The sequence below is a fragment of the Uloborus diversus genome, chromosome 2, assembly GCF_026930045.1.
Source record: "Uloborus diversus isolate 005 chromosome 2, Udiv.v.3.1, whole genome shotgun sequence".
NCBI lineage: Eukaryota > Metazoa > Arthropoda > Arachnida > Araneae > Uloboridae > Uloborus > Uloborus diversus.
The window spans coordinates 216,040,100-216,054,235 of record NC_072732.1 but is presented as its reverse complement, the minus strand read 5'-3'; the positions used below and the strand labels follow the sequence as shown (position 1 = coordinate 216,054,235).

The 14,136-nt window shown below is 34.1% G+C and overlaps 1 protein-coding gene across 1 annotated transcript in view; it reads left to right on the top strand.

The window, feature by feature from the left end:
- LOC129216802 (uncharacterized) overlaps positions 1 to 14,136 on the top strand; it is a 173,426-nt gene that overhangs the window by 132,142 nt on the left and 27,148 nt on the right. The gene's annotated exons all lie outside the window — the stretch shown is intronic.

The window sequence follows — 14,136 nt, the reverse complement described above, 5'->3', positions numbered from 1 at the left end:
GGGTTAACCTTATAACCGATTCATATATTTTTATTGATAAATAAACATTTAATTCATTAAATCACTTCAAAATTTAATACGTTCAAAACTATCAGTTAATTAGGTTATAGTTAAATTGATTTGAACCAATTTAAATTTTTTGAATCAATAAGAAATTTTGAAATTATTTTTTAACCTTCATTTAGAGTAAAGCTGCATTCAAATCTCCCCAAGCAAACAACTTATGTGCAAGTTACCTTACTTAAAATTGTCATTAATACAGGACTAGTGTGTTTTTTCTTTAATTTAAACAAAATGGTTTCTAATTATCTTCTGAAAAATTCTTCAGCTTCTCATGACTGGTAAATGAGTGCAATATGTACACGCTGAGTGCCCGCATTACCGCTTCATATTTTAGTATCACTATCACTTTCTTAATGCTCGCTTGCTACTGCATTCTGTGCACTACCTGCTACGTTAATAGGAAAAACGACTTTTCACTTTTTAAGGATCGTATATCGCGGTGAATTCTTGGAAGTGAATCTGTTAGGCCCTGAAATCATTCAAAGAAATCTGGCAAAAGTGACCTTATAAGCGATTAATGTATTATGACCTGACCATATATCCGATAATACATGACATAAAAATTCCTATTCAATGAGCCGGGACTTTATAAAAGTAACCTTATATGCGGGGTGACCTTATAAGCGGGTGACCCTATATCGAGGTCTGACTGTACTTATGTTTGTGCATGAAGATGTTTTTTCATACAGGGGCAGAGACTTCAAATTTTTCCGAATTGTGGTAATTTTGCCAAATGGAACTCGAAATTTTTCTATCTGATGATCATTTTACCGAATGGAACACCAAATTTCGCCGATTGATGATTTTTGCCACATCTTCAGACAAAATTTTCCGAACAGGGAATTTTTTTGGAAGGTCACAGTGACCTTTCGTGACTTACGCTCGAGCACATCTGGATGTGATTGCGACAGAAACATAGTTCAGCTTTTACCGGTTGTCGTTTCATCCAAAAGTTTACTATTTGCATTGAAAAAGACGTTCCCTGAAACCTCGAAACACGTGTATGCAGTAATCTGCTAATTTTGTGCGTCAAAACGTTGTTGATTACTAGTTACATTTTCATAGAAAGGTATTTATTTATTTCTTACATAGTTCATTGTTTTCATCGCACGTTATTGGATCTGCGTTATTAGGTTAACGTACCAAAGTGTTGTCAGTTTCTTACTCATTACTTTTTTTTAAATAAATTCTACACTTAATAAATTTTCATCCAAAAAAAAAAAAAAAAACAGTGATTTGCTGATTTCCCTATGACGTCACTTGGAATAGATAACTCAGCGATAGCTATAGATCTGCTGAGTTTCAAGATGGTGTAATGATTTGCTTTTGAGAAATTATTCTTGAACAAGAGGGGACAGATGAAAATTTTCAGACGGGGGTTCGATTTATAAGGAAAAAAAACCTTTTGTTTTTGTAATGGCAATTGATTTGGTTTATGCCCCCTTCAGGCTCGGGACCGGGCTAACAGGTGACCCTTCTCTCCCCCCCCCCCCCGTGCACGGCGCTGTCAATAAGATGGACAGTTATTTGAAGAACATTTAATTCGTGGATCCAGATTTAATTTCTAAATTCTTTTAGGGGGTGTATGCCATTTTTATTCAATACTGTGGTTATTAATTGGCTAAGTAATGATACAGATTCGTTTTATTATTATTTTTTTATGATTAAATGCTTTTAGAATGTTACCATCCCTTATACTCCTTTGTGTTTTGATGTGAATGTGTGAGTCACATAAAGCAGAGAACAACCAACTCACCTGAGGGGAGACTTCTTCATAAGACCGCTTCCTTCTTACTTCACTGGTCAAGGCCACCAATGAGTCTTTCCATTGCAATGCCGGGGCACGAAGGGGCGACGGGGGTCGGGCCCCACTCTTCGACGACAACAACAACAACAACGACAACATCACAAGCGGAAGCAGCCTCGCGAACATTCCGTTACACCTGGGAGGAAAAGGAAGGATTGCGATGAGACGATTCCCGTCTGCTCTCACATCTCACGGAGGGGGGTTTCCTCAGACGAATCAATGACGACCACCCCACCCCCCTCTCCCTGCTTGTGTTTTCTACACCACTTCGCCGATGCGCCGTTCGAACCATTATAGTCGGGCGATTTTGTTCGATAAATAAACAAGCACACATATATGTATGTACGAATGTATTTGTATATGAGTGTGTTTGTATATATCTTTGTATGTATGAATGTATGTGCACATGTGTGTATGTATTTATGCGTGCATGTGCGCGTGTGTATATAAAAGGTGTTTTACAACAGACACAGATGTTTGTAACAAATAAATACCTTTGTGCTGAAAATTAGAACAGTTAGTAATCCAACGTTGTGAAGCACAAAAATTGCAAAATTATTGCAATAATTTTGCAATTTTTGTGCTTCACAACGTTGGATTACTAACTGTTCTAACAGATGGTTGTGTTTTATAATAATTCCTCACATTATCTCCTTCCACTTTTATAGATTCAATGAAAAATTACTTCCAAACTGAACATTTACGTTCAACAATTGAATATTACAGTTAAAATACAGTTCGACTTACGCGAAACGGGTATAACGCGAATTTTTCTCGAGAAACGAATTTTAGAGCTAACGTGAATTTCCCGCCCGGAACATGAACGTTTTCGCTAAGGAATCGCTACGCGTAGTATCATCTTCAATACTGGTTACTAAATATCAGTTTCGTGAAAGGATTTCCTCCGTTTAGTATCACTGAATTGCGAAAGTTCAAACGCAGTACTAGTCAAATCATCGCTTTGATAGTGGATACAAATAACATTACTCCGTATTTTCCACTCTAAATGTGAAAGTTAATTTGACATAGTAAACATTCCTAAGCGTGCTGTGTCAGTTTAAGCTAGGGAAGAGAAAGTTCCTCGAAAGAGAGAAAACTTGAAGAACCTCGATATGCAGAACAACATTGCTATCGATCGAATGAGTTTCACAGTACCAACCATCACCACCTTCAGTTTTTTAGTTATAGTAATTATTATTACTTTATCCACTGCAGAGTAGTGTAATAGTATGACATTTCCTAGTTATAATAATTAATGCACACTGTACACGCAGTATTGCACTTTGTCTCTCCCTCCTATTGATCATTCATTTTGTACATCATAACAGTATTTTGTATTGAATAACGTATACGGTTTTTTAATGCAGCATAAGTTCAGTTCTTTATGTAGAAAACATTGTTATATACTTAAGGAATGGTTTAAAGCAGTCTAAAGGGTGTTTACAAGTGACTTAAGATAATTGTTTATGTTTATCAAAACGTCGTTTTATACCCTTTTCCACAACGCGAAATTTCGACTTACGCGAAGGGTCTTGGAACGTATCCCTCGCGTAAGTCGGGACTCGACTGTACTTCATGTTTAAAAAAAAAGTTTCTATTTCTTTTTACTTTTTCATATAACCTCTCCCCTCATCCTTTCTTCTCTTTAACCAAAACGAGTTATTATTTTCTTAATTTTAAATTACTATCGTTAATAAAATGCCTAAATTATAATACCGTTATCTGTTCCTACCAAAAATAGCGATGCATTTAAAATGTTTTCTGCATAAGCTTTTAAACAAAATTTTAAAAAACATCAATTTTTTACTTTTATTTAATTTTTGCACTTATTAAAAACTAGTTGAATTTTTCAAGACATAAAGTGTAATATGGTAAATATATTTAGTTATTGTCTTTGGGAACTGTATATGTATTGTTCAAACACTTTGGTTGAAGAACATTGAGAAAATATGCTTTGCTGCTAAATATGCTACTGTATTTTTAAAGATTTTTTTTTTTTAAATAAGATATGTTTAGGGCAATAAGATGTGTTTAGGGTATCTTATGTGTATCAGATACTTACCCTAAAAGGAGGGGTAATTGGGCCAGTTACCTTTTATTAAAATTTAAAGCACGCTAATATGAAAAATAGGTCAGTGGGTATTACTTGATTACGTATGTGAATTTTTATTATGAAATATATTTTTGTAAGAGCGTCTATTTTGACATCTACTGACATTTTAATCTGTATGACAGAAAATTATGAAACAAAAAACAAAGCAATTGCATCTGTGAAAGGTATTGAAAGCTTATAGACGTACATTTTACTTTCATACGTAAGGCAGTAAAGCAGTGCTGAATACTCATAATGCAGCTGAGTAAGATCAGTTTTGGTAGCTTAGCATATATTATAAGTTGAAAAAGAAAATGAAATCACTAAATGGTAACGTCTATTTAAAAATGGTTGTGGGAGAATCATTATCCCTTAATCCTCAGTTTAATTCCTACATCATCTGCATCAGGCCAATTAAAAGTGTCTCCCTTTTGATCCTTTTTGCAAAATTCAGTTTTTTTTTTGAGCAATCACGATTGCTTATTGTTCTCATTTGACTGTTTTTGGCGTGCTATCATTTTATTTTCCCACCAGCACCTTCCGCACCATCACCGTCGACCGGCTCCTCACCATGCTGCACCTATAGCGAAAGCCGTCTCCAGATTGCATGCATGTCCTACACACACGTGCATACATACACAACTACACACGCACATAAACACATACATACAGACACCAACACATACACACACACAAAAACATACACACACAAACACCTTCACGCACACACATACACACACAACACATACACACATACACCTACACACACATACACCTACAAACACAAACACATACACGCACACACATACACACACAACACATACACTTACACACACATACACAAACATGCACGCATACATACACACACAACACATACACCTACACACATACACAAACATGCACGCATACATACTACAGACACCTGCACATACACACACATACACCCCCCCCCACACACACACATTCATACACACAACTACCCACACACTTATGCCAGCACACAAACACACATGCGTACACTCAAACACACATACCCCTACACACAAACACACATACCCCCACACACAAACACACACGCCTACATACACACACTCGTGATTGCGAAAAACATAATTTGAATTCAAGATGTCAAAATTCAAATTATTTTTTTTATTTTTTTTTTAAATGTGTATTATCAACTGCCAAAATTAGAGCTACATCTTTGGGCTCTTTATTCTTCTTTGGGCTCTACTCTTCATGGCTTTCTTTCATGCAAGTTTCACAAGTTCACAGCCACCAGCTTTGCTGTTTCGTAGCTAAACATTTAATTCCTGCTAGGTCAACACAGCTATCTTGTGTTTCAGCTAGAATTTCAGCCTGGGATGCACCGTTTAATCGGCAGTCCCGATGAATCGGCCATAATCGGCCACTTTACCGATCATTTATATTTGGAAAAATTTTACCGATTAATCGGCAGAAAAAATATTTTCCAATTTTTTTTTTAGCATACTTTCAGCAAGAAATTTAGCAAGAAGCAAATATTGCTATAACATTAGGTATGAAAGTGTGAAATAAAAAGGAAAAATCATCACAGCTGATATTCACATGGCACTATTATGAATAATTAAATTTCAGGTCCTTTAGATTGCCATGCGAAAAACGTCCAGCTCCCCACTTTTTTCGCATCACCTGTCTTGCACCTACTTTTGTAGCAATTTCTGTTTGTCATTTGAAGGAAAGAAATGTAACTGAAATACACTAATATGTATGTGATCCCCCTTAACTCCCTCCAACATAAAGGGAAAAGCTTCCTAATACTTTAAAAAAAATCAGGATCACTTATTAAGTTTATAGTATGATACCGTCATCCCAGATTTTGATAAAACGACATTTGTTTAGTGTATTTTTGTTCCTTTTACGTTTTTAAATGAATTTTACAACTTAGTCTCTAAATTATTAATTTGAATTCAAAAATAAATAAATAAATAAATAATTATTAAATATCATTTAATTTTTCGGTAGAATTACGGTAACCGGGTCGCGGCGATAAATATTTCATTCTGGCAACCCGCTACCTTACCATGGCGACGGAGCAATTTTGGTAACCCTACACCAAAGCTGATTTGCTATTCGTTTGGCCAATCAGCCATTTCAGAATTCACCTTTACAAAATTGTAATTTATTTGTCCAATAAATCTTTCTTTTTTTTTTTTAATTCCATAGAATAATATTTTAAATTTTCTCAAAGGTACTTTTTTCTGAAAATTGGCAACATATTGTGTTTTTTCAATTTTTAGATCTTTGGAACATTTTATGAAATTTTACATCGCGAAATGTTTGTCACTTTTACTCTTTTAAGTTATAGATTTAAAAATTAGTTATTCATACCTTTTGGATACATTTTTGGAATGTGTTCGCAGTAAGTTATTTCCTTCATGTTTTATTGTTCTATCTTAAATTTAAAATTTATTAATTATCGTAATCACTTATTTAGTAAGTTAGAATTATACTTTTACTTGTAATAACGTTCTCTGAATGGATATTTTGATGTGATTTAACTTATTTAATAGATTGTTTTATGTCTTATTTAAACGGTAAGTATTTTTAATAGCTTTTTCTCAGATTATTTCAGACTAATGTCGTGTTCTATCCAACTTTTACTGTTGTTAAATTTCGGTAAAAATTTATGTTTCATTTTAATGTTCCTTGGGAAATTAAACATGTTGATAGAAAGTGTAACATTTTATTTCTTTTCCTACAGAAAAAAATGAGTTCAATATTACTGCAATGGGAACGTAAAGAGCAGTATCGGCATATTTATATTTAAATTTTTTTTTCGCATTTTCGTCATGGGTTGTACTTCAGCTTTCTTGTGCAAGTTTGATTACTTGCTTTCCACTGAAAAAACAAAAGGTCAAATTCCATCATTTCGCTATTGTTAGTATCGAATCCAAAACACGTTTCTTTTTATGTCTCAAATATTCATCTCTGTAGATACTGCGCTTTATCTTCCCACGTTTAAGTTAACATCTTGAAAAAAGTTACCTCTCATTTGTCTTTTCTGCAAACTTTATTTCAAAGTAAGAAAAATAATATACTTCTATAAAAAAAAATAGGCTCAATCATTTGTTTCTTTCCATATTTTGCAATATTTTAAAAAGGAAAAAATAATTTTAATGCTTTTTTTTTCTTTACGGTTGCAATCAGAGAAAGAAAATGGTTAATAAACAGTTGTAGTTACCTAGGTGATAGATTGAGCAATTCGAAGCTCCGCCCCTTGTCTTTGGGTCAACTCTCCTTTGATGATTTCTTTTGTTTACATTGGAGTACTTTGTTCACATTGAGTCGTAGGTGCCAAATTTGGCAGCTTTTGAAAAAATACGCCAACGCGACCCGGTTACCGTAATTCTACCTTTTTAAATTTATTTTTTCTATTGCGTATAAATATACACATGTATACAATGTCGCAATATTTTTTAGAATCGATTCTTTTCTCCTTTAGCATAGGGGTTTTGGGTAATCTTACAACTTTTATAAGGAATAAAAATCTTAGATAAAATGACTACTAATAATTTAAAAATAAATTTAAAGTAAAAGTGCTTCTAAAATAGACCACAGGCTAATCCGTATTTTTAAATTTCCATGTCTATTAAATTTTTATACTTATAATGGAATTTTACTAACAAAACTTGAAAATTGGCTTCAAGAAATTGGATGAAATTTTGAAATTATTTTGATGAAAATTAGGAAAGAAGAGAAAAATAAATCTATTTATTCTCACCAATAAACTATCTCTGAACTTGAAATTATAAAAGAAAAAAATGATATAGACACTGGTAGTATTAAGAATAATCATTATGATCATTAATCGGCAATCAGTAATCGGCCAATTCGCTTATCAGTGCAGCCCTGATTTCCGCCATATACATTTTTTCACCACCATTGCTTTTCGTCACTATTATGATTTGACCCACTTACCCCATAATCAGGGGACTCACTTACCTCTAGTGTCTCAGTGAAACCCCTCCTCTTAGACACTTATGAATATTAATCGGGTGTAAAAATTCGTATTAAAATGTAGCTTGAACTACCTAAAAAAATAATGTTCTTCGAAAAATTTATTTGACACGTAAATTGTATCACCCGTAAAAAAAAGTTACATGAAGGGTAAATAAATGCAAAACCCATCGCTATGACGAAATGTGATATGAGCAATATAAAAAAATAAAAAGCCGCATACATATTTCATTTTAGTGAGGGGGGGGGGCATCACTTACCCCAGTGTCCCACTTACCACAACCAACCCAACTTTCGGGCAAAAATGACATTGCAAAGTGAGAAGAGAAAAATGATAAGACAATTATGTATTTGTCTTTCTATTTGTATTCCTTCGAGAACAAGAAGAAAAATAATTCTACTCACCCTAAGGAAATTCTTCTTAAAGGATTGCTCTTTTCCCAGATGGGAGTATGTAGCCTTATCTTTCTCTTTCAATGTCTGAGCACAGAAGGGTAAATCGGGCCGAAGTTCGAAAGTGAAAGTCCCGTTATTTGGAAGGAAACGATAAAAGGGTCTAGTGTCAAAGGGCAGACGGAAGCGACAATTGTTTTGACAAACAATTGATATACTTTCTGTTTCTGTCAGAAATTTCTAAGCATTCTTAAACATATTTTGATGGTCATTGATAGTTTTGTATGTATGAAATGGAGAAGGTGTAGACTGGAAGAAAGCTTGGTAGCAAAAAAATATAGGATATGAGGTTAGAGCAAGGGCGTGCACAAGGGGGGTGTTTCAGGAAGTCGCCCCCCCCCCCATATCACCCTTTGATTTTCTTTGCGAGTGTCTATAATCCTGTTTATAGAATAGATATCTCAGCACGTGCTCCGGTAACTCCAAGTAACAGCAGAGTCAAAAGTACTTTCGTTATTTGTGTTTCATGTTTCTAACATGACTCTACAACGCGTAGGTTCTTTCTATACAGCGCAAAATCCGTTTTGTCTTTCATTTTTACTTGCTTTTACAAAAAAGGAAGTATTGTATTCGCGAAAAAATATTCACTCAGAAATCGACCTTAATTTCGATTTTACTCACCCCCGAATGAATATTGAGTTTTTTTTTTTGACTCGATCACACGTGGATAAGTGCCCAAGAACGTATAGACACGCGAAAGATCCATAATGACGATTAATAAGTTAATTACAACGAATTTTCTCGTGACGTTTGTATGTACGTATGTATGTATGTATGTATGTGCGTATGTATGTCGCATAGCTCAAGAACGGTAAGTCCCAGGAAGTTGAAATTTGGTACGTAGACTCCTAGTGGGGTCTCATTGTGCACCTTCCCTTTTGGTTGCATTCGGGTGTTTCTAAAGGGGTCTTTTGCCCCTTTTTGGAGGGAAATCATTGTTAATTTCGATATAAACTCAAGCGGTGTTATAATTTGGCGGACACTTGACGATATATCGAAATTTTGGTTGCCAACTTGGCGACAAATTTGGCGATTTTTTAAAAAATATTTTTAATCTGTTTCAATTTGGCCATTGTTGGTGATATTTAGAGAGTAAACTATTCAATCACATTAAAATTGCCAGTAATGGGGAAATGACATTAAATTGGAGTAAAAAGAAGTTATGTGATGCACACATCAGCTCGTTAAAATATGGTTTTTAAATTATATTGGATAAACTTTTGACCAATCATAAAAGAAAACGTCTTTTTTGAAAAAACGTACGTGAAGATGAAAAACAAATTATTCTGGAAGCGAAATAAGACTCTCGATTCTAACGCAAATGATTTGTCTTTTGCATTTTTGAATTATGAAAAAAAGATAACACATAAATTATTGCACTTTCTGGTAATTTAATTAAGTATTTGTTATTGATAATTTATTTGGTTAATTAATGCTAATTTATTTATTCAATAATTTATTTTTAGATCCCCCCCCCCCCCCCCGACAATCCATAAAATCAAGAGAATGTACTAATTCCTGTGTGCACCACTGGATTAGATAGTTAAATAGAAAAGACATCATACTTGGAAATTAAAATGTTGTAGAAGTATCTCTTGGAACAAAAATAACCAATATCAGAATCGATTAAATTTACTATATGGATACCTCATTTGCCAAATCGATTTACTCCATAAAACAAAAAGGTCAAAAAAAGTTATGAAGAAGATAGTGTTACCCATAGGAGTGAATTGGCCCTCGTGTTACATTTTCTGCCATCACATGGTCAGTAACGTACTGAACCAAAACTTTAATATCAATTCACATGCTAAGCATTGATTAAGCTCTCTTAAAGCAGAAATGAGAATTTTTTTAAAAAGTGGAGTGAATCGATTTGGTAATTGAAGCATCCATACACTGTTAAAAATTCAGGAAGATTTTCTGGTAATTGTTACTGTAAAATGGCCATCGCCAATTGGTTGCTGTGGGCTACCGAGGAAACCGTAAAATTTTACAGGAACATTTGATTTTTACGGTAATAGTTACTGGCAACATGGATGCCAGTAACAATTACCGTAAATTTTCCGGAAAATTTTTAACAGTGTATGTTAGTAGTATGTTAACATATGGATTCCCGATGTAGCTTTTTGATGCAAGAGAAACCAATGTAATGCAGCGAATTAGTATTGAGTTATAGTAATTTCATTTACCACAGTGCTATAATCTTTGTTTCTTCAATTATCGGTGTTTTTATTTAGGGCTAAGACAACCAATTTTACTTGGTCTTCAAGTATAAACAAAATAATTTAAAACTATACGTACATTTCTAACGTATTTTTAGACAATCTTTTGAACTGTTCAAATTTTCATTGCTCTCGATCATGAAAGTGAGATAGAACTTGAAGAAGTTTACAAACTGTGTGAGCACTTTTCTCAAAACTGATATATTTGAATCTTGCTCCAAGGTATAGATGCATATATCTCATCGCATTTTCCAATTTTTAAGAATGAAAAAGGGGCTTACATCAGGGTGAGAGGGGGGGGGGGGGGGAGAACTTGAGCATTATCAAAAACCATCGTCAATAATAGTTTTATTTGTTAAAGAATATAATAATTTATTTCACAAAATAATAAAAAACTAGCTGCGTCTTTGCCCGGTCCACCTCGAAAATAAAAGTTATGTAAAATGACGCTTGTTCAACAATCAAGCTTGAAAGAAGAAAAAAAAAAAAGTCAGTAAAACTTTGCGGCAGATTGCGGAAAAATAACTAAAGAGGAAACATTTTAAATCCCCCGATTACAGGAAAAACCTCAAAACAAAAGCCATAATTTTATTTGTTCATATTCGAGAAAAGAAAAATGGCGACAGATATTTCTTCTCAATGATTTTCTTCACGCTACAAATTTTAATAAAAGCATTGTTACGGAAAGTTGAGATGAAGCACTGAATAATAATTTGAATGGAAGAAAGTCTTCGAAAAATAGGGATTTTATGCTGAAATCTAATTCTCATAATCTAAGCATCATAATAGTTCTTTATTAATATCCACGCTAATTATTATTGGAGGATTATGTTAAATAGCCGAACATAAAGATGGGAAAATTACGAATCAATCGATACCTGCTCCGATGGTTCACTGGCGTTCGGAATAAGTAACTCGGACGTAGAAACATACATAGATACATACGCTCAGTTTCTAATTACATAAGATGATGACGATGCACTTTTTAAATTCTCTAAAATTCATTTTTTACAGGATACGATTCCGGGCAATTCAGGTTGAAATTACTTGGTAGGATCATACTATATAACTCAACTATGAATACAATAGATGCGAGGGAAGACATGGAAGAACAACATTACAGAGCTGATAATTATTTTGATCCAAAATAACCTCTCTACCGTAAGGCCCGACTAACTGAAAGAGAGAACCAAGGCCGACAATAATTGGGGGGGGGGGGGGGGGTCCGAAGACTCTATAGCGGAATACAGTGGGCCCGTCGGAATGAACTTTTGGTCCCTCACAGTCTCTTTGTCTATTACAAAACTATATAAATCATTTATCATATACATTAATGAATCCCATTCGGGGCCTCTTAAAATTTGGACTCGATAAATTCGCTACTGTCAGAATGAAAAAAAAAAAAAAAGGAATATTGAAGAAAAAGTTTATGGAGCTCTCTTATCTTAAAATGTTTTTAGTTGAAACTGTCTTTTGTACTACTAGTGGTACCCGCACGGCTTTGCCCGTAATAGAAAATTAAAAGGTCTTTTGGTTCGCCTGAATATTTATAAATAATGTATGGTGAATTTTCTCGCCAATTGGCTTGTGCTCATGTTACGGTTCCACGTTATGATAATTTCGTAATTTACTCGTCCATCTTATGATATTTTTGTTCGGAATCGGAATAGAAAAAGAACCAAATCGAATTTTCTTAAAATCGCTTCGAGGTGCACATCCCCATGCTACAATCTAACTTTGTGCCAAATTTCATGAAAATCGTCTGAACGGTCTACGCGCCATGCGCGTCACAAAGATCCTGCCAGACAGAGAGAGATCCGGACAGAGAGAGATCCTGACAGACAGAGATCCGGACAGAGAGACTTTCAGCTTTATTATTAGTAAAGATTTATTCTGAACATCACATGTCAAGCGAAATAATAATAATAATTGCCGAAACAATTAAAGTATTTGATAAAACAAGATGAAACAAAAGGATTTTCTCTTCTTGGTGTGAGCATTTTGCTCACGGTGCGAGTTCAGGAGGTTTAATATCGATTCAAATGACACAGTATTTTTCTTCCCCAAAATATTTTGGGATATCTAAGGGGTAATAATTTTAAAAGGGATCAAAAGCTAGCATATAAGAATTTTATACCAATCGATAAAACGTCTTTGTAGAAAAAAAAAAAAAAAAGAAAGAAAAAAAAAAAATTGGAGGTAAATTATGGTGTCAATCACTGATCTCTTTTCCGGTGAAAAATTATATTCTCACGACAGTTATTGGTTTCCTGTTCTGTCGATTACTAGTAAGTCAGAAATCGTTGAAAAATTGTGTTATAGATCTTTGGCTCAAGCAATAGAAGGTTTATTCAAGTATTTATGCAATTTCTATAAGTGAACTAAAAAGACCTGGACGACTGTGAAAAATCTTTAAAACAAAAATTTAGAAAAATTGGTCAAAAATATATTTGATTCACTGAAAAAAAAAAAAAAAGAAAAAATATGTTCAAGACTTAACTCAAAAAATTAACTTTTGGTTTGGAGCACCTTTTTAAGTGTTATTTTCAACTTCAACTCATATGGCAGGATTGTTCTGCAAAACAATATCTGCCAAATATATTGTTTTACAGGGTTAGCATAAAAGAATATTCCGGTTTAAAAAAATTATACATCATAAACTATTACACTTACCACTGTAAATGATACATAATTAAAGATAAACATTCCAAGTTTCTTTTGAACGTACGTGATTACTTAAACGTGCACGTTCCACAACGATGAATTTTCCTTGCAGGTGATGATGCGTTGGCCAGCCAGATCCCCAGATCTAACCCCATGTGATTTTTTTATGGAGTTACATCAAAGACAGTGTTTATACACCACCATTGCCTACAACATTGCAAGAACTGGAAGATCTCATAGGTGCAGCATTACGAAAAAATGACAGTGAAACACCCCAAAATGTATAGAACGAACTAGAATACAGGTTAGATGTGTGTCACATTACGAACGGCTCACCCATCGAACATTTGTGAGCGAAAAGAAACTTGGAATGCTTACCTTTCTTTCCTTGTATCATTTGAGGCAATGAAAAGTAAAGGGATGTAAGTGACGAAATTAAAACTTTAGAGAAAACCAGTACACACGGTAGATGAACCTCTCCTCTGTCTTGGGGCAAGAGATGGTACTAGTAGCTCTGGTAGATGCTGCTATGCAGAATGACTTAGAAAAAGAATTTCAATGAAAGTCTACCTAGGACGTTATCTTTATACGCGTTTTACTAAAAACTTGAAAATGTCCACTTACATCCCTTTGCTTCTCATTGCCTCTAGTGCTAAGTGTAATAGTTTATGGAATATAAATTTTTAAAACTGGTATATAATTTTATGCTAACACTGTATTGTGTATGTCTTTTAATTCTGAAAACTGGACACTACAGCAAGACTGCATGTTTTCTGCAAAAATGATTCGTTTTTCCTGCTATTGAACATAGAGGAATTCCGAGCTTTTTGTTTGTTTCA